Source organism: Hylobates moloch, unplaced genomic scaffold (genome assembly GCF_009828535.3).
Source record: "Hylobates moloch isolate HMO894 unplaced genomic scaffold, HMol_V3 SCAFFOLD_13, whole genome shotgun sequence".
NCBI lineage: Eukaryota > Metazoa > Chordata > Mammalia > Primates > Hylobatidae > Hylobates > Hylobates moloch.
The window spans coordinates 37,978,811-37,999,793 of NW_026652288.1; the positions used below are offsets into that span (position 1 = coordinate 37,978,811).

The 20,983-nt window shown below is 52.8% G+C and overlaps 1 protein-coding gene across 7 annotated transcripts in view; it reads right to left on the reverse strand.

The window, feature by feature from the left end:
* The window catches only part of PAK4 (p21 (RAC1) activated kinase 4), a 52,857-nt gene that overhangs the window by 16,616 nt on the left and 15,258 nt on the right, over nucleotides 1-20,983 (reverse strand). Inside the window, exon 2 of one of the 7 annotated variants that reach the window (XM_058426873.1) lies at nucleotides 1,980-2,117. The exons of 4 other annotated variants lie outside the window; for them this stretch is intronic. The gene's annotated coding sequence lies outside the window, so the exon portion shown is untranslated. Of the gene's footprint in view, nucleotides 1-1,979; nucleotides 2,118-5,632; nucleotides 5,780-7,161; nucleotides 7,240-20,983 lie in introns of those variants that run through there. 2 more of the 7 variants (XM_058426874.1, XM_058426872.1) reach the window with 2 other exon arrangements.

Here is a 20,983-nt window from a genome sequence, read left to right on the forward strand (position 1 = left end):
ACCCCCAAAAGTAAAAAATAAATAAAAAATTAGCCGGGCGTGGTGGTGTGCGCCTGTGGTCCCAGCTACTGAGGAGGCTGAGGCTAGAGAATCACCTGAGCCTGAGAGGTCGAGGCTGCAGTGAGTGATTGTGCCACTGCACTCCAGCCTAGGTGACAGGGCGAGACCTTGTCTCAAAAATAAGAATAACAAGCTGGGCGCAGTGGCTTATGCCTGTAATCCCAGCACTTTTGGAGGCCAAGGCAGGCAAATCACTTGAGGTCAGAAGTCGGAGACCAGCCTGGCCAACATGGTGAAATCCCATCTCCACTAAAAATACAAAAAATTAGCCTGGCGTGGTGGCAGGCACCTGTAGTTCCAGCTACTTGGGAAGGTGAGGCAGGAGAATCGCTTGAACCTGGGAGGTGGAAGTTGCAGCGAGCCAAGATTGTGCCACTGCACTCCAGCCTGGGCGACAGAGTGTGAGACTCCATCTCAAAATAGTAATAATAATAATTATAAAATAAAGGGGTCAGGTAGGCCTTGCTGAGAAGGGGACACGTGAGCAGGGACCTGCGTGAGGAGGGGAGAGGGAGCCATGTAGGGCCCGGGAGGAAGGAACAGCCAGGGCGGTGGGAATTTGCTTGATATGGTCAAGGGGCAGCGAGGAGGCCGCGGGGCTGCAGCAGGGTGGGTGAGGGGGCGAGTGGAAGGACAGGCCAGGGAGGTAATGGGGAAGATCGTGGGGGGCTCTGGGGGCCGCAGGGAGGGCCTGGTCCTCTCCCGAGTGAGATGGGAGTTGCAGGGGTCTCTGAGCCCAGGAGGGCCACCGCCTGACTCAGGAGTTCACAGGCTCCCACTGGCTGGGAACAGTCTGTGGGAGCAGAACGGAAAGGGGAACCAGGGAGGAGGAGGCTGTGATGGTCCAGGGGAAATTAAGGGGACAGGACCCTGTGGGGGCTGCAGAGGGGGTGGCATGAGCAGGTTCTGGGCATGCTGTAAAGGTGGAGGTGGCAGGACTGGCCGAGGGCTGCAGCGCGAGCTCACAGGCAGGGGCTCGGCCTGGTCTTGCTCCATGTGGCACCCCCAGCACCTGGCGCAGAGCCTGGCGCAGTCAGCCTAGGTCCATTCCCTCCAGGGCCCTCAGCGTTGCCTTGCATATTACAGTTGTTCGCCTGTCTTGGCCATCTTCCTCACTAAGTCAGTGGCTCATATGGACAGGGACCGCGTATTGGTTCATGATGGCTGCATTTCAGTGCCTAGAGCAGGGCGTGGACTCACAAGGGCCCCCCTTCGTGGCTGTGGACTCGCCCAGGCTGTGCCAGGCACACAGACCAGGCCACGAGGAGCCCTCTAAACAGTTCCGGGTGCTGGGTGGGGAGTCCTCTTCCTTCCTGTTCCCCAAACCAGGAAACTGAGGCCCAGAGAGGGGAAGTCACTGCCCAGGGCTATCCAGTGCCAGGTTACAAAAGCAGCCACTCTGTCCCACAGAGAAGGCAAGTCAACATCCCCCATTCCCCAGTGGTCCTGGCTCCAGCCAAGGCCTCCACTCTACAGAAAGGACCTTGGAGGTTTATGGGACAAAAACAGGGAGGGACAATGTCCCTGACAATGACCAGACCAAGACCAGAAAAGCCACCGTGGTTAGAAGGGAATCTGAAGACATGACACAAATGCACACACACCGTTCTACAGGGCTTCCCACTTTGGCTCAAACACTGATTCAACACGGCCCTGACTGGGAGGGCCCTGCCACCCTCGCAAACCTCGTCTCCTCCCCTCACTCCTCTCCAGCCGAGCTGGCTGCCTCCGGGTATGTCTTGGACTCATCACAGCTGTTCCAGCCTCCGGGCCTCTGCACCTATCTTCCCTCTGCCAGAACTGCACTGCTCAGCCTTTCTTGATATTCAGGTCTTAGCGCAAATAAAACCTCCTCCGAGAGGCTGCCTGACCCCTGAACAAAATGTGCACCCCGCTTTTTATGTCCCTGTGGCACTTACCACCCCCTGGCATCCTACACCTACTGACTGGCGGTGCCCCCAGCGGAATGTCAGCGCCCTGAGGGCAGGGACCCGTCTGTCTGGTTCTTGCTGGCATCTAGAGCAGTGGCTGGAACCCAGTAGGTGCTCGAGACATATCTGTGGAACAAATGGGTGATGCCATTACCAAAGTAATGAGCCTGGTCCCTGAGGCGGCGCAGGGCACGGGGATGGGGCCGAGACAGACACAAGTCCCTGGGCCTCGTATACTCACTCCCTGGAAGTCTGACCTTGACGCCTGGGGAGAAAATGGGTCTTCAGAGACTGAATCTGGCTGTTCCACAAGTAAGCTGGTGTGTGTCCCAACACCACAAAAGGTACCCCACTGTGAACGCCCAGACCCTCCCCACTGCAGGGGGGCCCACCCAGCCACGTGGCCTACGCTGGGAATCTCAGGAAGTGGCAGTGTATCCTGGCAAGAGCCAAATCACATGGGGGGTGCCTCTGGAAATCCATGAGTCCCCACAATGGGTAAAAGCCCATAAAGACATAGATCCGGCCGGGGGGCGCCTTTGGAAGCGGGGCCTGGATTCAGCAGCGTCTGTGGAGGGTGGAGGGGGCAGCCCTGCTCTCCTTCATTCCTCCAGGTATAGCGCCGTCCCCACCACCAGGCCTCTGCATGGACTGTGCCCTTAGCCTGGGTCCCGAAGAGCCCCCTGCCCCCTCAACCTTCACCCTGTTATCCCTTCCTCTTCCTTCAAACTGCAGGTCCATGGCCGGGCGCGGTGGCTCATGCCTGTAATCCTAGCACTTTGGGAGGCTGAGGCGGGTGGATCACCTGATGTCAGGAGTTCGACACCAGCCTGGCCAACATGGCAAAACCCCATCCCTACTAAAAAAATACAAAAATTAGCTGGGTGTGGTGGCATGTGCTTCTAGTCCCAGCTACTTGGGAGGCTGAGGCACAAGAATCACTTGAACCCAGGAGGCGGAGGTTGCAGTGAGTCAGGATCACACCATTGCACTCCAGCCTGGGCGACAGAGTGAGACTGTCTAAAACCCTGCATGTCCCGTGCCTTCCCCTTGACAGCATCTGTCACAGCTGTAATTTTACCTTTGTCCGTATGGTCCTTAATTAGCATGTCTCCTGCAACGAACAGGCAGTCCCACGAGGACAGAGCCTGTCCCTCCTGGCCACTGCTTTGTCCTCAGCAAAGGCCTGGTGCAGTACAGGGGATCAGCAGGCCTGTACTGGTGGTTAAGAGCCGACTGCCCAGTCCCAGATACTGGCTCTACTACTCCAAGCTGTATGCCTCTGGACGAGTGACTCAACCCCTCTGGGCCTCAGTCTGCAAACTGGGGGTAGCGATAGTCCCTACCTCCTGGGCATGTTGGACGAGCGAATAAGATGACACATGTAAAACATTTACAACAGTGACTGGTGCCGAGTGGGGCCTCACTGCAGGCTTGCTGCTGTTATCATTACTGCCATTCTTGCTGCTGAATGATGAATGAATGAATGAATGAACAAATACACTACAGAGGATGCCGGGCATGGTCCCTTCAGCAGAGCAAATGTATGCTACTCTTACTTTCTCCAGGGTTGGGAGGGAGGAGCCTGACGGGCTGTTACTGTCTGATAAGAGGTCTGCCTCTCCCACTGGACTGGGAGACCCAGGAGGGCAGGGCCTGGGGCCATCTCTGTGTCCCCAGGCTTGCCCAGCACAAGGTAAGGTATGGCGCAGAGAGTGTGGCTCAACGAAGAGATGGTGCTTCCTTTACCCAGCCAGGCCCAGGCTGGTGCTCAGAGCCCCCAGTGATGCCAGGGCCAAGCCCTCCTGCCCCGAATCTGGCCCAGCACAAAAGGGCACAGACACAAAGGGCTCTGCTGGTGCCCTTCACCCCCCAGAGGTACTCAGGGTGGGGACGCACACCACAATAGAGAGTGTGTGGGAGCCCACACGGCCTGGGAAATCAGAGCAGACGTCATTTATTCCTCGCCTGAGGCTGGGCAGGGGGAAGGGGGTGATGTGGCAGGAAAGAGGCCCTGCCCCTCTCAGGCTCCAGCACCCAGGCCCTCTCACTGTCTACCTCCCCTGCCATGCAACACACAAGGCCACGCACAGACGCCAGGACACATACTAGGCAGCAACTATGGCCTCTCATCACAGACCCAACACACGGCAGCGAGCAAAGCCATCCTGCAACACATGCATGCTCACACATGCACACACACATGCACACTCACACATGCATGCTCACATACGCATGTTCACACAGACATGCACACACATGCACACTCACAAACATGCACACACGCATGGGCACACACGCTCACACATGCACACACATACACACACGCTCACACACATGCTCACACAGGCATGCACACACATGTACACTCAAACATGCACACACATGCACACACATGCATGCACACATACATATACACGCATGCTCACACGCTCACAAATACATGCTCACATACATGCACACACATGCACACTCACACACATGCATGATCCCTAGACATAGATGCATGTGAGGACATGCCAGAGCACGTAGGACGTCCACAGCTGACACCCCACAGAGCCGAGTCCTAAGACCATCACACAGACATGCAGATACACACCCAGCCACACAAACCACAGGCCTCCAGCCACATGCACTGGTCACATGGAAAGCTCCCTGGCCATTCTTCTCCAATATTTATCTTAGGCGAAAAAAAGAAAACTTCCCGGCTAGCCGGCAACAGCAGCAATTCACCCTCAACCCTACAACATCCTGAGCACCCGGCGGCGGCCCGCACAGGAGCATGGGCTCAGGAGGCTGGTGGCCAGGGGTCAGTGCCTTGCTTGCCGCGGGGCAGGGGAAAAGGACATTTACCAAGAGCCTCCGTTCCTGTCTCTAGAATATGCGGCACCAGCAGAGCGTGCCCCAGAGGGAGCTTCTGAGGCTTCAGTGGGAGAACGTGGGGGAGCGGCTCTTAAAGCCAGCCTGGCTCAGAGTACACACGCAGCGAATGGGAAGGCCGCGGCTCAGCCAGCCTGCACGTAGGCCCCAGAAGAGCCAGGGATGGACCGTGGACTGGGACCCTTTCATACACACTGCAAAGACTTGTGCACCCAGAGATGCAGAGACTCCCAAAGAGATCCACACATAGAAACACAGGGACACGTGTGTACACACACAATGCCGCAGACACTCCATGACTTCGAGGGAAAGCCGTGCCGCACCCCAGGACACACACACACCTAGGAATAACCCCCAAGATACAAAGCTACACTGGGAGGCCCCCCCGACCCCAAAACCACACACAGTAGGCAAGGAGACCTCCATGGACCTAAGCACACCCAGTCAACTCCAGGGTCACCCAGAGTGACTGAGTGAGGCACAGTCTCACAGAAACGTCTGCCCCCATGCAAGCCAGACCCCAGGAGTGTGCTCCCACAGAGAGGCTCAGGGACCTATGCTCAGATGCCTGCAAGTCCCCAGCAGACAGGCACATGCCATCTCGCACACATGGAAACACGGTGACCCCGCCCCATCCCCAAGAAAGGTGCGGCCTTCGCACATGCTCATGCTGGCTCCAGTGGCCAGGGGCAGACCCTCCTTCCCCGGCAGCCAGTCTAGCCCTCCCCTCTCCCCTCCCTCCTGAGGCCTGGCCAGCTCACCTCCACCACGCTCCTTCCCACTTCCTGGGCCACCCTCAATGGGGCGGGCCTGTGGACAGACAGGCTTCCAGCTGGGAAAGCAGAGTAGATCCAGGACTCCCCAGGCCCTCGACGTGGGCACCCACTGACGAGGGCTGCCTGGGCTCTATGCTCCAGCCTCCAGGGCAGCGGTGGTGACGCGGCCAGGAGTTGAGCCTCGGCTGTGGCTTCCACCCACGGAGGGCGGGAGGGAGGCGGGGCTGGGCCTGGAGCTGGGGTGGGTGGGCCTGGGCCATGTGGCCCATAGCTGCCTGGACACAGGGCACGGCTGGGCGGGGACCCCAACCACAGCCTTTGCTTCAGCAGGGTCAGCCTCCCACACCCCGCCTCACCCCCCTATGCCAGGCTAGGTGCCAGGGGCTGGAGGGGGTGACTACACAGCAAGGCTGAGTGCCTGCAAGCGGCTGGCCGGGCGGCTAAGGGGCAGCCAGGTTTGAAACAAGTGACCGGGGTATGTACGTGGGGGCGGCTGGGGAGTGACAGGGGCCACTAGGTGCAGGATAGAGCCCCGGGGAGAGGGGTGGGTGGGCTCTCTGATATGGAGGCAAAACTGGAGAGCTGGAACTTGCTTCTCCTCCACCCCGACCAAGGCTGGGATTCTAGCAAGTGCCCAGCGTGGGCCAGAGGAAAGGGGCCACTCTGCCCCCCTCACCCATGAGGAGGAATCTGAGACTTAGCCTGACCAGGGGAGGGGCGAGGTCAGGGGAGACCACAGTGAAGCCCCCATATCAAGAGGTGTGAGAACAGGGCTGGGAGGTGTGGATGGCAGGAAAGGGAGGAGGGAGAGGAGGTCAGGAGGTGGAACACCATGCTGGCGCCGCCTCACCAGGATGAAACTAACCCTGCTGAAAATAGGCAGCTCAACATGACAAGGCCTTATTCTGGGCCAGGCCCTGCTCCTGGCACAGGCGTGGGCTCCGGGGCTTTGCCTCACTGCTGCCCTAAATGGGACAGGTCCTTCAGCAGACCCCTTTCATCATGGAGGAAACTGAGGCCCGGAGAGGCGGACTGACTTGATGCCCGAGGGGAGGTCAGGCACTGGGACTCCCAGGCTGGGTGTCTGTCCCGGTGTCTGTGCCCTTAACCAGCTGCTCCAAGCATGAGGCTGACGTGATCAGAACCCCCATTCAGGAACAGAAGAAAAAGATGCTCCGCTGCATCCCTCCCTCCCCTTCAAATCCCACCTCCAGCGCAAAGGCTGGCCCGAGGCAGAGCTCGCAGGTGTAACTATTTCTCCTGTGAACATTGTCTGTTCCCCTCGAGGCCTCCGGAGGGCTGCTTGGTTCATCCCTTCTCACCCTCTGGCCCCACCTGAGGCACCTGCTCCTCCACGAAGCCCTCCCTGCCACCCCAGGCTGGGTCAGGTATCCTCCGGGCTCCAGCCCTGCACACTCCACCCTGAACCTCCCCATGCCAGCCCTGACCACCCAGGCTGTCGCTGTCTGCAGCCTGCCCACCTCTCATTCATTCACTGAGCTCCAGGCACATACCAGGCACGCCTGTGGGAGGCCCTGAGAATTCAGCACTGCAAACTCCACAAAACTTCCTGCCCAGGGGAGCTGACATCCTAGAGGGGCTCCACCAGGGACTCCAGTCTGGTAGGCGGTAGGGACCAAGGCTGCTGGGTGCCCGGGCCCAGGATGGGCGCCCAGGCCATGGTGAATCCACGGACAACAGTGAGCAAGTGCCCCGGCACATGGCAGACAGAGGCGCCTGGGTCCTCCCCACTGCCCTGCTCTGGCACACCCCTGCCCCCGCAGCCAACTCCTCGAGGGCAGATGTTATCTCCACACACAGAACGTGGGCAGGGAGGCCAGCGCTTGCTCTCAGGGCCTGGAACTCCCATCTCCACCTCTGTCTACCCCCTGCCCACAGTGAGGAGGAAGTCCAAGGAGGGGCTGGGCCAGGCTCTGGACCACAGCAGGGCAGGTCCAGGGGACTAGATCCAGAAGTCCCAGATCTCAGGCCACCGCCTCCCCATGGGGTGGGGGGTGGGGCATCTGTCGAGTAACCACCCGGGGAGGAGCCAGGTGGGGCAGCTCTGCAAACCAGACGGGCAGGTTTGGGCTCTGGCGGGGAATGGGTGGGGATTGGACAGCTCTGGACAGCCGCAGGAAACAGGTCCCCAAGCGATGGAGAGGGAGCTGCACTGGGCGATTCTCAGATTCCCACTTTACCACATTTACGCTCATCTACCCCTTTTCCTTCTTTTCCTTCTCTCTGTCTTTGTAATACAGGCACACGGTTCAAAAGCCAAAAGGCACCAAAGGGTAAACTGACAGGATGTCCTCCTCCCTCCCGGCCCAGATCAGCCCTGGAGGCAACCCCTACTAGACTTTCGGGTTTTTTTTTTTCCTTTCTGAGAGATCCTACATGTGCGTATGGGTACACACATGATTACCTGCTTTTTAAAAAAACAACAGAAATGGCAGCCACACGACACACAATATTGTGTACTTTGCTCTTCTTGAAAACATTCCGTGGCTTTCCCACGCTGCTGGCGTTTGGCTGGAGCTTGGCAGCATCCAGCGGAAGTGGGGACATACGCTTGACCTAGCAGGAGCTGTCCTGGGTACACACTCCAGCATAACACAGGCCCATGGGGCAGGCAGCATGCGCGAGGAGACCAGAAAGAAGACAAATGCTCGCCCCCAGGAGGTGTCAAATGAAGTCTCCATGGCACCGCAAGTGATAGGGAAAATGAATGAATGACTACAGCTACATGCGGATGAGCATCAAAGAAGACGCCACACAGAAGAGGCAAAAACATCAAACAATACTCCATCCTCGGACTTTAAGGTTCAAAACCAGGCAAAAGGAAACTGCTTCAGGCTGCATACAGAGGTGGCAAACAGAGAGAAAAGCAAGCACATGATGGCCTCAAAAGTCGGGAGAGTTGGACTGGGCGCGGTGGCTCATGCCTGTAATCCCAGCACTTTGGGAGGCCGAGGCGGATTATTTGAGGCCAGGAGTTCGAGACCAGCCTGGCCAACATTGTGAAACCCCATCTCTACGTTTTTAGAGAATTAAGGCCAGGTGGGGTGGTTCACACTTGTAATCCCTGCACTTTGAGAGGCCAAGGCGAGTGGATCGCCTGAGGTCAGGAGATCAAGACCAGCCTGACCAACATGGTGAAGCCCCGTCTCCACTAAAAATACAAAAATTGGCATGGCGTGGCGGTGGGTGCCTGTAATCCCAGCTACTCGGGAGGCTAAGTCAGGAGAATCATTTGAACCTGGGAGGCGAAGGTTGCAGTGAGCCGAGATGGTGCCACTGCACTCCAGCCTGGGTGACAGAGTGAGACTCTGTTTCAAAAAAATAAAACAACAACAACAAAATACAAAAATTAGCCAGGTGTGGTGGCATATGCCTGTAATTCCAGCTACTCGGGAGGCTGAGGTACGAGAACTGCTTGAACCCAGAAGGTGGAGGTTGCAGTGAGCCGAGATTGCACCACTGTACTTCAGCCTGGGTGATGGAGTGAGAGTCTGTCTCAAAAAAAATTAAAATTAAAAAGAGTGGATGCTTGTGGGGGAAGGGAGGGACTGGGAGCTTTTGGGGGTTGGGGGAGGCTGGCACCATCTGTTTCTTCACCTGGAGGGGTGGCTACATAGATTTTTCCCTTTATAGTAACTGGTTTTGCTATACATTTATGTTTTATGCAATTTCCACTGTGTATCCTAACAATTTATAATTATGATTTGAAAAAAAAAAATTTATATATTTATACAATTCTTCCTCGGTAGCTGAGGGAGATTGGCTTCAGAACAACCGCAGGGGGCACCACATCCAGGGATGCTCACGTCCCTCAGTCAGCCCTCCATAACCGCGGGTGGAAAAGCTGGCCCTCCATCGTAAATTTTCAGTCCTTGGTTGGTTGAATGGGTGGGTGCAGAACCCGTGATCCTGAGGGCCCATGATACTGAGGGCCGACTATATATACAGTAGTTCCCCTCATCTGCAGGGCGTATGTTCCAAGACCCCCATTGGATGCCTGAAACTGTGGATAACATTGAACCCGACTGCCATCAGTTGGAACACATTTCTGGTCCTGTCTTCCACCCCCCAAACGTAATGCCTTTTCCATCTTAACCAAGCACTTATGCTCTGTGGCTGTAACTTTCGCAGTCTGAGGTGTGACAGTAAACCTAGCACAAATTCTTTCTCTTCTTCACAATTTCATGGACAGAAGGTTTGCTCTTACTGTAAAGCTTAGTAACCTTAGCATCCAATTTTTTTTCTTTTCCTTATGAGGTTCAATACATTCCCCTTTTTCACTTAAAGGAAGCACTTTATGGCTTCTCTTTGGCGTATCCAAATTGCCAGCATCGCTACTCTTGCACTTTGGGGACAATGTTAAGTGAAATAAGGGCTACCTGAACATAAGCACTGTGATACCGCAACAGTAGATGTGAGAACCGAGAAAGCTATTGAGTAGCCACAGATGGGTAGCACATATACCATGGATATGTGGGGTAAGAAAGGTGATTCATGTCCCGGGCGGGACAGAGTGGGATGGCTCAAGATTTCATCACAAGGCTGTGCGGTGGCTCCTGCCTGTAATCTCAGCACTTTGGGAGGCTGAAGCAGGAGGATCGTTTGAAAGCCCAGGAGTTCGAGACCAGCTGAGCAATATAGGGAGACCTCGTCTCTACAAAAAAAAAAAATAATAAAATCATAATAACTCAGCATGGTGTGCAATTTAAAATATATGAGCTGTTGGGCCGGTGCAGTGGCTCACGCCTGTAATCCCAGCACTTTGGGCGGATTCCTTGAGGTCAGGAGTTTGAGACCAACCTGGCCAACATGGTGAAACCCCGTCTCTACTAAAAATACAAAAATTAGCTGGGCGTGGTGGTGCACGCCTGTAATCCCAGCTACTCGGGAGGCTGAGGTGGGAGAATTGCTTGAAACCAGGAGGCGGAGGTTGCAGTGAACTGAGATAGTGCCACTGCACTCCAGCCTGGGTGACAGAGTGAGAGTCCATCTCAAAAAAGTAAATAAATCAAACAAATGAATTGGTTATTTCTGGAATTTTCCATGTACTTTTGGGCCATGGTTGGTCACGGGTAACTGAAACCACAGACACGCTGCATATATATGTGTGTCTTGGTGATCTTTCCCTGCCTTGATCTTGGCAGAGCACTGCCTTGCTGCTTTGGCAGCTACGTGGAAGGACTGTGATGTCTGGAGCTAGCCCCCATGGGGCCAGAGTAGTGGTTTCCTGTCTTTTGCTCTTATAAATGATGCAGCAACACTCACTGTGTGCAGCTCTCACTTCACAGGTGTGCAAGTTTGTCTGTGGGTAAATGTCCAGTAAAGTTCACCACTGCCAAGCGACCCTGCGTGAGGCCTGTCCCCACTCACAGCCCCTCGGCGGTGCCAGGGCCTATCTTCCCTCGGCCTCGCAGCACGGGGCATGGCCAGTATCTCTGATCTTTGCTGATATGTGAGGTCTGGCCCCCCTCAGCCTAGTTTTCATTTGTATTTTTCTATTTAGTAGGGTTGAGCATTTATCATATTTATAAAAGCCATCAGAATGTCCTCTTCCGCTAAGTGTCTATTCAAAGCCTTTGCCTTTTTCTGCTAGGTCAGGGAGACCTTTGTAAATCTAATCTGATTGTATCCTCTCCTGCTAAAAACCTACTCAGGCCCACAGAGCTAAAGCCGTCTCCTCACCAAGGTCACGCCCACCTCTCTGTCCTCATTTTTGCACACTCTCCGCCCCCAATCACCTGCTCTGGCCACACGCAACCTCCTTCCCACGTTCACGGAGTCCACCGACAGAAATCTAATGCATGTCTATCACGTGCCGCCTGTGCGGGGGCAGAAGTGCAGTGTGGGCCCTACCCCATCAGGCTTATAGTCAAGCACCACACACAAAAAATGTGAAAGTCCAGCTGACACACACTGGCTGGAGGGATGGGGGGGCAGCAGGCCTGAACGGGGATGGTGTGGTGGAGGCAGATCATGAGAGAGCAAGGGGAGACAACGTGGGTGCCAAGGACAGGCCTGGGTTTTTGTATTTTTTAAATTTTTGTTTATTTATTTTTTTAGAGACAAGGTCTCACTACGTTGTCCATGCTGGTCTCGAACTCCTGAGCTCAAGCCATCTGCCCACCTCGGCCTCCCCAAGTGCTGGGATTACAGGTGGGAGCCACTCCACCTGGTCCAGGCCTGGGTTTTACAGATGTAACTTTGGTTGCCCTGTGAAGGACGGGATCAAGGGGCCTCAGTAGGCGTGAGGATGAGTGACAAGGAGGTAGCGCTGTTGGGGCAACTGTGAGGCAGCCAGGACAGCGGCAGTGGAGAGAGGGGTACAGACCTGGGCTATGTCTACCAAGAAAAGGCAATACTCGCTGATGAGTCAGACACAGGCTGAGGATGAGGTGGTGTCAAGGATGACTCTGAACCTAGGCCCAACACAGTGCCATCTTCTACACGCGGAACCCTAGAGAAGCTCCAAAATGCCAGGTCCCAGAGCTCTTTTTTCAAGAGCTCAATCTTGAAAAAGAGAAAAGAGAGAGAGAGAAAGCCAGAGGAATCCCTCTCCCAACGCTGCAGCAAGTAACCCAGATGGGGTGGGACAGTCACAGTGACACAGCAGCAGAACAGGACAGTGAACCCAGAAACAGATCTACACCAACATACCTACCGGGTTTCAAAATTTTATTTTTATTATGGTAAAATATACAGCATATTTATCATTATTAACCATATGTAAGTATACAATTCAGTGGCATTAAATACATCCACAATGTTTTATAACCATCACCACTATCTATATCCAAACGTTTATCATTCCAACAAAAACTATGTACCCATTAAACAACAGCTCCCTGTTCCCCTCAACCCCTGATAACCTCTGTTCTACTTTCTTTCTCTCTATATATACATAAACATATATTTTATTATTTATTTATTTAGAGACAGAGTCTCTCTCTGTTGCCTGGGCTGGAGTGCAATGGCACGATCTCAGCTCACTGCAACCTCCACCTCCCAGGTTCTAGCCATTCTTATGCCTCAGCCTCCCATGTAGCTGGGACTACAGGCACCCGCCACCACGCCCAGCTAATTTTTTATATTTTTAATAGAGATGGGGTTTCACCGTGTTAGCCAGGATGGTCTTGATCTCCTGACCTCATGATCTGCCTGCCTGGGCCTCCCAAAGTGCTGGGATTACAGGCGTAAGCCACTGTGCCTGGCCTATATACATATATTTTAAGAGACCGGGTCTCACTATGTTGTCCAGGCTGGACTCAACCTCTTGGGCTCAGGTGATCCTCCTGCCCCCCAGAATAGCTGGGACTCTATGCATGCTTTCTGTCTCTTTGTATTTGCCTACTCTAGGTCCCTCGTACAAGTGGAATCATAGAGGATTTCTCCTTCTGTGTCTGGTTGATTTCACTAAGCATAATGTTTTCAAGACCATCCACATGATAGCTTTCTACCCAAAATTTCATTCCTTTTTATGGCTGAATAATATTCCATCGTGTATACCATCTTTTGTTCCTCCATTCATCCACTGATGGACATGGGGCTGTTTCCACCTTTTAGCTCTTGTGAATAATGCTGTGATGAGCCTGGGTGTACAAATATCTGTTCAAGTCCCTGCTTTCAATTCTTTTGGACGAACAGCTGGGAGCGGAATTGCTGGGTCATGAGGTAATTCTATGCCGAACAGCGGCAGCACCATTTTACATTCTCACAAGTAATGCACGGGGCTCCAATTTCCCCACATCCTCCCAACACTTGTTATTTTTGTTTTTTTGACAGCAGCCATCCTAGTAGGTGTGATGTAGTATCTCATCGTGGTAACTGATTCTTGTGAAAGAAGCCTAAGCAATACAACAGAGGAAAGACAGGATTTTCAACAAATGCTGCTGGAACAACTGGATATCCATATGCTAAAGGGGGAAAAAAAAAGAACTTTAATCCAAAACTTATACTTTGTACAAAAATTAACTTATAATGGATCACAGACTTAATATAAAACTGTGAAACTTTTATGGAGGAAAAAAAAAAGGCAGGCCAGCTGTGGTGGCTCATGCCTGTAATCCTAGCACTTTGGGAGGCCAAGGCAGGTGGATCACGAGGTCAGGAGTTCAAGACCAGCTTGGCCAATATGGTGAAATCCTGTGCCTACTAAAAATACAAAAATTAGCCAGGCGTGGTGGTGGGCACCTGTAGTCCCAGCTACTTGGGAGGCCGAGGCAGACGAATCGCTTGAACCCAGGAGGCAGAGGCTGCAGTGAGCCCACTCCAGCCTGGGCAACAGAGCGAGACTCTCTCTCAAAAAAATAAAATAACAATAAAAATAAAAATAATAAAAAATAAAAAAGAAGAAGAAAATTATTTGGTACCTAAGACAGGGCACAGGGTTCTGAGACTTGACAGCAAATGCATAGTCCATAAAAGAAAAAAATTAACACAAAATCAAAAACTTTTGCTCTGCAAAAGTTCATATGAAAAGTATTAAAAGACATGCTACAAACTGGGAGAGAATATTTGCTAACCACATGTCTGACAAAAGACTAGTATGTAGAATAAAGATCTCGCCAGGCATGGTGGCTCACGCCTCTGGCCAACATGGTGAGGCGGAAAAACACACAATGCTGAGTGGTGGACATGCCTGTAATCCAGTATCGGAGGTGAGAAAAAAAAAAAAAAAAAAGAGAGAATAGATAAAGATCTCATATGAGAACCTGGTGGGGCTAAGAAAAAGAACAACAGCGAAAACTCAAAACTCAACAGCCAAAAAAAAAAAAAAAAACCCCGAAAACAATCCAATAAGAAAATGAGTAGAAGACATGAAGAGACCTTTGACTGAAGAGGATACACAGATGGCAGATAAGCACAGGAAAAGCTAATCAACATCATTACCATTAGAGAAATGCAAATTAAAGCCACAATGAGTTATCACTGCACACTTATTAGAAGAGCTAAAATAAAAAATAGTGACAACACCAAATGCTGGTGAGGACGCGGGGAACCTGCTGCTGGTGATAATATAACATGGTACAGCAACTCTAGAAAACGGTTTGATGGTTTCCTTAAAACATGCAACCAGCACGCTGCCCAGCAGTTGTACCTCTGGGTATTGGCCCCAGAGAAACAAAAGTTGACATTCACACAAAACCCTGTTAGTCAAGGTTTATAGCGGCTTTGTTTGTAATAGCCAAAAAATTAGAAAAACCCAGATGTCCTCCAATGGGAAATGGTTAAACGGTGGCGCATCCAGACCACAGAATACTACTCAGTAGTCACTATCAGCACAACAATGTGGACGCACCTCCAGAGAATCATGCTGAGGGGATAAGTCAATGCAAAAAGGGTGCATACTGGGTGGCTCCACTTACGTAACATTCTTGAATTGACAAAATCCTAACAATGGGGGAACAGACAGATGAGTGGTTGCCAGAGGTTAGGGATGGGCAGGGGAAGGGTGTAGCTATGAGAAGGTATTACGAGGGATCCTTGTGATTGAATGGATGCTCTATACCTTCACTGTATCAATGTCAGTCGACACTCTGGTATCTGGTACTACAGTTTTGCAAGGTGTGTTACCATTGGGGAAAACTGGGTAAAGGCGCGCCAGACCTCCTCTCTGTATTATTTCTTTTCTTTCCTTTTCTCCTTCTCTCCTTCTTCTCTCCTTCTCTCCTTCCTTCCTTCCCCTCTCTCTGTCTCTCCCTCCCTCCCTCTCTCCCTTTCTCCCTCTCTCTCTTTCTCTCTTTCTTTTCCAACAGAGCCTTATTCTGTCACCCAGGCTGGAGTGCAGTGGTGCCATTAACAGCTCACAGCAGCTTCAACCTCCCAGGCTCAAGTGATCCACCTCAGCCTCCCAAGTAGCTGGGACTCCAGGTGCACAGCATCACAGCCAAATAAGTTTTTCTATTTTGTGAAGAGATGGTGTCTCCCCAGGTTGCCCAGTCTGATCTCGAACTCCTAGGCGCAAACGATCCTCCTGCCTTGGCCTCCCCAAATGGGGTGGAATTACAGGCATGAGCCACCGCGCCTGGCCATTCTGAGTTACTTCTTACAACTGTAGGAGAATCTACAATGATCTCAAAATTTCAAGTTTTCTGAAAAATAGTAATGGTTTATTTAAAATGCCAGACCCTTTCCCATCTTTTAGCCTTTGAACATGCTATTTGCTCTCCTTGGGACAATGTTCTGCAAACTAACCCTGCTCCTCTTTCAGGCCTCAGCTCTGAAGTCTCCTCCTCTAGGAGGCCTTCCTTGATTTCCTAGGCTGGAGCCAGAGCCTCCCACAGTCCTCTGGGTCTTCTCCCATCACAGCTGTCACACTCTGGCTTGTGCTTTCCAAGGTCACTCTGGTTTGTCACTGCCTAGTACCATGTCTGTCTCCCTCACTGTATTATAAGCTCCATGAAGACAGGACCTCAGCCTGACAGGGCTGGACTCAGAGGAGGCAAAAAGTGACTATCAACAGAAATGAGTGAATGAATGGCAGGCATGAGAAAGATACTAACAGCTAAGGCTCATTAAGAGGCTTCCACACACTAGCTTCTACGAGTGCTTTGCACGGATGAAATAACCCTTACACAATTCCATTTTACAAATGGGGAAACTGAGGCCAACAGAGGTGGGGCAGGGGTCAACACATGCCCAGGGCCATCCAGCTAGAAGGTGGCAGAGCTGGGTGGCAATCCCAGGCCAGCCAGATACAGAGCCTTTGAGAGTAATCTCCCCGCCAGAGGGCCTCCCCAAGAAAGGCTGTGTGAGCCTGGCTAACAGGGCGGGTGAGGGTGGGGAGTGGGCGGGCGCGGGGGGAGGGCGGTACGGGAAGAGAAGAGGCCCTCCTGTCCCCAGCTGCTGATCCATGCCCTCCTCCAGAGAAGGCCCCTCCGTGGTGCACACAGGCCCCAGGCGGCACCAGCGCCCCATGACACCTTACATAAGCTCAGGAAGGGCCCCTTCACATCACGGCTGTAACTGAGTCCCATGTGGTGCCCTAGGAAGCCAACGGCACTCTACCACTTCCACTGGAGGTGGCCGCCTCAAACCCACGTGGAGCAGGGGGCTGCGGGCCTGGGTGAGAGGAGCCCAGAGCGTCCTCCTGGGGCCCCCCCCCCAGGGCACAGCTGCTTTCCTCTGGCCAGGGGTGGTGGTGCCCTGACCCTCGTTGGGAACCATTCCTCCTGGCACAGAGCTTCATTACTCCACCCAGAGAAATCTCAAGAACAAAATATTGAGAGAGTTGCAGCCAAGTGCCGCCGGCCTCGTACCATTTACACGCAGTTTGAAATCCTGCAGAACAATGCCGGACACTGTTTAAGGAAGCAGACGCAGGGCCAGCGAGGCCTGGGGCCCTGGGGGAGGCACCTGGGGGCTGCACCCACAGCAAGCGTTTCGTCTTTTAGCTGGGCAGCGCGCCTGAGGGTGGTCAGCAGGTGATTCTCTGTTCTCTTGGGGGTGTCTGAAATCTTTCACAATTCACCAAAAAAGAGGTAACAATGAAAAGAAAGGGAGGAGAATGTTTTTGTTAGCACTGGGAAGGGCAGGTGGAGGAGAGGGCTTTCAGGGAGGTGGTGATGCCTGTCTTCCTGATCTGGGTGGTAGTTTCATGGCTGTTTGCTTTGTAATTATTCATTAAACTGAACATGGAGGTTTTACGCACTTTTCTGTACACATGTCAGATTTTACACCACCACGCAGGAAAAACCGGGAGAGCGATCCTGACAACTGAAAGCTTTCTCTGTATCTGCATGTGTCTGCAAACAGTCTCTCTTTACAATGCGTACAAGTGCACACACACACACTCACACACACATGCACACTTCCCAAAGCTGTAACTTCCACCATAACCACAGCAGCATCCTCCGGCCCCTTGTAACTCCTGGCCTGTTTCCTGCAAGGAAGACAAAGGCCGGGAAGCAGCTGGCCCTTGAGCCCTCGGACTCAGGCCACAATAGCCAGGTCTCTCCACATACCAGGCACTCTCAATCCTGCTCCAATCCCAGTCCTCAGGAAGCCCTTCTGGTCTCCGGAACAAACCCAGATCAACAAGTCCCTGCCCTGGGGCACCACAGCTGGTCACCCAGAGTGGAAGGAGTTATTACTGAAGATTGGGTCAAGCATCCCCCTGGCAGGGACGGCTTCTGGCTGGCTCATGAGCCCCGTGCTGGAGACAGGACAGCAGCGAGACCACTACAAAGTGTTACGTGCAGGCTCCATCCTGGTGCAAAACAAGGCAGCGAGGAGGGTGCTGTTCACACCCTATTTTGCAGACGAGGAGAGTGAAGCTCAGAGAGAAGACGTGTCAGCCCTCAGTCACACGGCGAGTGTATCAGAACTGGGATTCCATGGCAGGTCTGACCAGGACCAAAGTCGACTGGCTTAACCCTATCTATCTATCTTATCTATCTATCATCTATCTATCTATCTAATCTATCTATCTATCTTATCTATCTAATCTATCTATCTATCTATCTATCTATCTATCTATCTATCTATCTATCTATCTATCTATCTATCTATCTATCTATCTATCTATCTATCTATCTTGAGATAGGGTCTTGCTCTGTCACCCAGGCTGGAGTGTAGTGGTGCAATCAGAGCTCACTGCAGCCTCCAACTCCTGGACTCAAGCAATCCTCCCACCTCAGCCTCCTGAGTAGCTAGAACCCCATCATAGTTCACTGCAACCTCCAACTCCTGGGCTCAAGCAATCCTCCCACCTCAGCCTCCAACTCCTGGGCTCAAGCAATCCTCCCACCTCAGTCTCCTGAGTAGCTAGGACCACAGGCACATGCCACCACGCCCTTTTAAATTTTAAATAATTTTTAAATTATTTTAAAACAATAATTTAAAAAATGTTTTGTAGAGCGGAGGTCTCACTATAGCCCAAGCTGGTCTCAAACTCCTGGGCTCAAGTGATCTGCCCACCTCAGCCTCCCAGAGTGCTGGGATGTGAGCCACTGTGCCCAGTCATTTTCTTTCTTTTATTCATTCATGTACTCAACAATTCTTTTTTTTTTTTTTTTTTTGAGACAGAGTCTTGCTCTGTCGCACAGGCTGGAGCGCGTTGGTGCGATCTTGGCTCACTGCAACCTCCGCCTCCTGCGTTCCAGCGATTCTCCTGCCTCAGCCTCCCAAGTAGCTGGGATTACAGGCACCTGCCACCTCGCCCAGCTAATTTTTTTGTATTTTTAGTAGAGATGGGGTTTCACCGTGTTGGCCAGGCTCGTCTCAAACTCCCGACCTCAGGTGATCCACCCACCTTTGCCTCCCAAAGTGCTGGGATTACAGGCGTGAGCCACCGCGCCCAGGCTTTTTGTTTTTTTAATGCTTCTATCCAATGAGCAACGACTCCTTAATATGCACTTAGCAGGTGCCAGGCACTGTTCTAGGCACCGGGGACACAGCAGTGAATAAGACAAGAGTCTCTGCTCTCCTGGAGTTGACATTCTAGTGGGAACACAATATGTAAGTAAACAAGTGGGAGAAGGGACAGAGTGACAAGGTGCTCTTTCAGAGGGCACAGTCGGGGAGGTCTCTAAGGGGGTGGCGTCTGAGCAAAGACGGGGTACAGGCGAGGAAGCCATGCGGAGTGCCAGGGAACAGCACTAAAGGTGGAGGGCACGGTCAGTGAGGAGGCCCCCAGGACTGGAATCCGAGTGGCTGGAAGGGAGCGGAGAATGGAGCAGCTGAGGTCAAAGAGGTTTATATTAAAATGCAGAAGTGGAAGGGCAGCTCCCAGAGGCCCAGTCACCACAGCCCAAGGGACGTACGGCCACCATCAGGCTGTGGAGAAGGAAGCAGGTAGAGAGGCTGGGAAAGCCACCCAGGGTGACACAGGCAGCCAAGGGTAGAGCTGGGGTGGGAGACCACTCTGTTCTGAAGGTGTCACCACCACGCGATGCAGAAGGGGTTGCCAGGGTGGGTGGCAGCAGCTCTCAGCTGGAGGCCTGCGGCCCTAGCAAAGCAGGAACCAGAGGCCCACATGTTAATGCCACTGGTTTACTTGAAGCTGGGGCACCCAGCCCATTGCTCCCAGGCTCCGGGGGGTGGGGAGTGGGGGACCCGAGCCTCAGTCCTTTGGTCCCTCCCACCCTACTTCTGCTGGATCTGGGTACCAGCCTTACTAGGAGTGACTTCAGAGTGTTCTTCTCAACCTACTCGCTTTTTAAAAAAAAAACTTAATTTTTACTTGAAAAGTGAACTTGACAGTCATGCAGACATTTAAGTAATTCTGATGCTCATCCAAGCACCACCTAAGAAAGCGTGCTTGCCAGAAGAAACTGAACCTGCATCAGATCGAGCCTCTAGACCTAAGACCTAACTTACAGGAAGCACAGAGACAGAGAACACGTGCAATGACACCACAAGGATCTATCAGCTGGCTCCAGACTGCAAAACTCCAGGACAAACGGCCTAGGTCGCCTGTAGAAAAACTACCACAACAAGCAAGCCAAAGAGCTGACGCCAGTATCTGAGCATGACGGCGCACACCTGTGGTCCCGGCTACTCAGGAGGCCGAGGCGGGTGGATCACTTGAGGTCAGGAGTTCGAGACCAGCCTAGGAAACTCCGTCGCTACTAAAAAATACAAAGCTTGTGCCTGTAATCCCAGCTACTCGGGAGGCTGAGGCAGGGAGAAGTGCTTGAACCTGGGAGGCGGAGGTTGCAGTAAGCCGAGATTGTGCCACTGCACTCCAGCCTGGGAGACAGAGTGAGACTCTGTCTCAAACAACAACAACAAAAAACAAATGAAAAAGGATTATGGCAGGGTACGGTGGCTCACGCCTGTAATCCCAGCACTTTGGGAGGCCGAGGTGGGTGTATCACTTGAGGTCAGGAGTTCAAGACCAGCCTGGTCAATATGGTGAGACCCCATCTCTACTAAAAATACAAAAATTAGCCGGGCATAATGGTACCTGCCTGTAATCCCAGCTACTCGGGAGGCTGAGGCAGGAGAATCACTTGAACCCAGGAGGCGGAGGTTGCAGTGAGCCAAGATCGCACCACTGCACTCCAGCCTGGGTGACAGAGTGAGACTCTGCCTCAAAAAAAAGAAAAAGGATTATAAGACAACTGGGGAAGTATGAGGAGACTGAGGCAGGCTTGTTTTAGGAAAGTGTGGAATATTTCTGGATATATGACGTTTGGGATTTGCTCTGAAATAATCAGGGAGGTGAGGAGTACAGGCACAGGCGACAAGGCCTAGTCACAGCTGCTATCTGCTGAGCTGCTGACAGGGACCCCAGGGGGGCACGAGACCATTCTTCTGAGTATGTGTGAACATTTCCATGATACAAAGGTGTTCAAAGGAAATGTGACCTCATCG